We start from the raw sequence: 3,657 nt of genomic DNA, 5'->3' as shown, positions 1-3,657 counted from the left end.
GCTTGTGGGGGCTGGCTTGCGATTTCATTACTCTCGCAGCAATGGCTCTGGTCACTTGGATTGGATTGCGCTGCGTGCTTCGGCTGCGACGTCAGCAGTGACGCACCGACGAGCGGGAAATTCAAGGCAGATGTTTGCGCGCCGCTCAGGTTTTTCCGTGACGCGGCGTCATTCTGTTACCGGCGCTGGCATGGAACGTTTGGCCGTCTTAACTGCGAAACATTGGCGCAGCCAGGGAGGGAGACACAGGGCACGTGGCCCCGAAATTTCTGTTAATATGCGGCCGGGCTAAACCCCCTTCCCCCCCCCCTCACCTCCCTCACCCCACCCCGAAAAATATTTATGGCTACGCCACTGTTGCGAAATGCATAACCTTAATTTCTTGACTAGCCTGTTGTCATTTTAGCAGGTGAGTGAACCTTTATTTCTTACAATGGGGAAAAGGGCGGTGCTTGGGCAACGGCGAAGATTCGACATCCATTTGTTCGCCACTGCATAACGTGTTTTTTTTTTTTCCTTCCAGCTCTTCACCGTGATATTACCCAACATGGCGGCCGCGACGACGTCATTACACGATATCATCAAGTGTACATTTTTTTCGCTTTTTGACAGTGACCATTTTTCACCGGGTTATCACAGTTTTTGTTTGTCGCTCGGCGCAAGAATCATGTAGGCTCCCTAGACGAGCCCATCGTGCTGACGTACTGTCATGTTTCTTGTTTATGCAGCTTCTGTATGCTCCAGAACCTCAAGATGACGGCCATCATAGCGTCAGTGCAAACCGTCTATACTCTTGCAAGCAAAAGACAGCGACGCAGTTTAAACTGGACGCAATTGCCAGAAACGTGAACTGAGTAAAATGTGTTCCTCTTGCAGCAAGCTCGGGTGCGATGACAGTGCATTATTACGCTACATTTTAAGATATACGGTAAATGAATTAAAATAAATTGTGGCGTTTTACGTGGCGGAACCGCCATCTGATTATGGGGCGCGCCGTAGTGGGGGACTTCGGATATATTTTGACCACTTTCGACCATCTCTAAATGTCCTAAGTATAAGGCAGAGCAGTAGGTTTTGCGCACAAATTAAAAACAATAACACGTGACGACACAGACGCAAGCACAAACTTCCAGCGGAACCTAATTGATTGGCAGGGTGAAGCTGACATCCAGACATGATCGTACTACATGTTATTGACAAGAAAAAAAAACTTGAAAACAAACAAATCGACTGTGACTGACTCTAACACGCGCGCAGCCCGCTCCGATTAGAAAACAAACACGAAAAAAAAATTCGCCCTACAAGACGGGCCGAAAGGAGCCGCTTGTGGCCGCGGACTTTGCGGCAGATAATCAAACTCTTTTTGTGTCAACGCTGTCGATGCAGCCCTGACACATTCGATTCACAGGTGAATAATTGTTACAGCGTGAACTAACTCTCTTGCTACTTGGTTTTGATTGGTGACCACCTCGCAATCTTCAAAAACAGGTTGATAACCGCGATCCTGCAACGAATTGTGCCCTTGCATTGTCTTGTATGAACGTCGTGATCTTGCTCGCGAAGTCTATCGTTTAGGCACTTTCCTGTCTGGCCCATGTATTCTTGTTTCGAAATCATTCTTGTTTTTCCGTCCTTTCCTGTCGCCTTTCTCGTTTCTCCTCTTAGAATAATTACTTCTCTTACGTTACCTCCCGCCCTCCGATTCATGGCCCATCCCCCTCAGTGGGTACGCGCCATGGATGAGGATCGTCATCATCATCATTGAACGAAGTGTGGAGATTTGCGTGCCAAAACCACGGTGTAATATGAGGCACGCTGTAGTGGTGGAATCTGGATCAACTTTGACCCCCTGGGATAATTTAACGTGCACTTAAGTCTAAGTACAAGATCGTTTTTGCATTTCGTCCACATGGAAGTGCTGCCTTCGTGGCTGGGATCCAACCCCCGACCTCGCTTCTCCTCCTCATTATCATGATCAAAATTAAACGATCGACGCTATTGGTTGCTGGCTTTTCCTCATAGCAGTTTCGTGGCTAGCCGCCTGCGAAACTTATCATTGGTTAGCACTTTCTGGACTGTCTTCTACACGCCTGTTCCAGGAGTGGTTTGTTTTTTCCTGGTGTTCTTCAGAAACGGAGTCTGGGAGATAAGACTAGGGCACGGGTGTAACTGCCGCTGGGAGTTTTCCAAGCCTTCCTCCTTTCACTTGTTGTGGCCGAAGGATAAGCATCCTATCTTCGTTAATAAAACTTCAGCCTGTTTTCCTGAAACCGGGAGTAGGAAACGGAAACGTCGCGTGGTATGTTAGTCATCTTATCAGAGTGTGCCAACTTCTTGCTCTGGCCCGTGGGAAGGAAACGTCTTCAAATGGGTCAGAGGTCTAGCATACTTAAGCTGGCCCACTTGTAACGTGTCGATGTTGGAGCTACTCATATCGGGCAGTGCACGCAGCCAATATCAGTAGCACGGCCATTGCGCTTCACGGAGCTTTAAAAAAATGAAGCGCCAACGGTAACGGCACACAAAGAAGGTACAAAAGACAGGACAAGGCGCTTACTGTCTTTTGCCACGCGTTGTGGGGCTAGTTGGTGCATAGCTTTCAAAAAAATGAAGCGCCAACGGTCACACAAAGAAGGTACACTTCCTGTCTTTTGTACCTTCTTTGTGTGCCGTTGCCGTTGGCGCTTCATTTTTAGAAAGCTATGCACCAACTAGCCCCACAACGTGTTTTACCGCTTCACGGAGCAGTCTTTCGCCGGCGTAAGTAGACAGAAAAGTTGCAGCACAACCATGATGACCTCGTGCACTGAGTTGTTTTGTGTCAGATTTGCGCACTGAAGTCTGTCACAAACATGAGGCTGCTCGCTGGGAGTTTATTTCTAAAACTCTACGCGTGCTGTTGCCGTTGCCCTGCTCGATTGCAGTAACCTATATATATATATTTTTTTTTTACTCCAGTTAAGGCAACTTCCATATTTTGTGCCACTGTATATCCGGCTAACTACGTGCCATCATCATCAGCATCATCCTATTTATGTCCACTGTAGGGCGAAGGCCTCTCCCTGCGATCTCCAATTACCCCTGTCCTGCGCCAACCTGTGCCATAAATTCTTCAAATAAAAATGATCCGCTCACTTTCATCCCGGCGGTAAAATTCGCTCTAGGAGAAACGCGCGGGCATATCCTCTGAACGTTATATATGCATGTTAAAAACCACGGAACAATGAGGTATCAATGTTGCTGTCGCAAGCGGTGAGCTCTATTAACCTCTAATTGAACCACACGCATACGCACACCAGCCCTATCGTATCGCCCCACTACCCCGATACACCGATCTCTGCTCTTGCCACGTCAGCGACGTCAGCCACGTCACTTCTCTTGTGGATTTCCTTTGTTGACGTCATGCAGAATTGCTATACATGTCGAGCTTCGGCGATGCACGTACGTTCCCCATCGAGTACCGCTTCTTGTTTATTCCTTCTTTTTTTCCTCGTGCGCGGCGTGAGGAACTTGCACGACCGGCCCCGGAGCAAGCGACCACATTTCCGCCTCATCGTGGCCCCTAACGTTGCGGGCGAAACGGCGGCGAGGGGGAACCCTTGGGGCGCATATATCGTTCGAGCTCCTATAATAGTTCAAGTGCTTGCGTAGATATAT

Source organism: Dermacentor albipictus, chromosome 2, assembly GCF_038994185.2.
Source record: "Dermacentor albipictus isolate Rhodes 1998 colony chromosome 2, USDA_Dalb.pri_finalv2, whole genome shotgun sequence".
Taxonomy (NCBI): Eukaryota; Metazoa; Arthropoda; class Arachnida; order Ixodida; family Ixodidae; genus Dermacentor; species Dermacentor albipictus.
Note: the sequence above shows the minus strand (reverse complement) of the source record.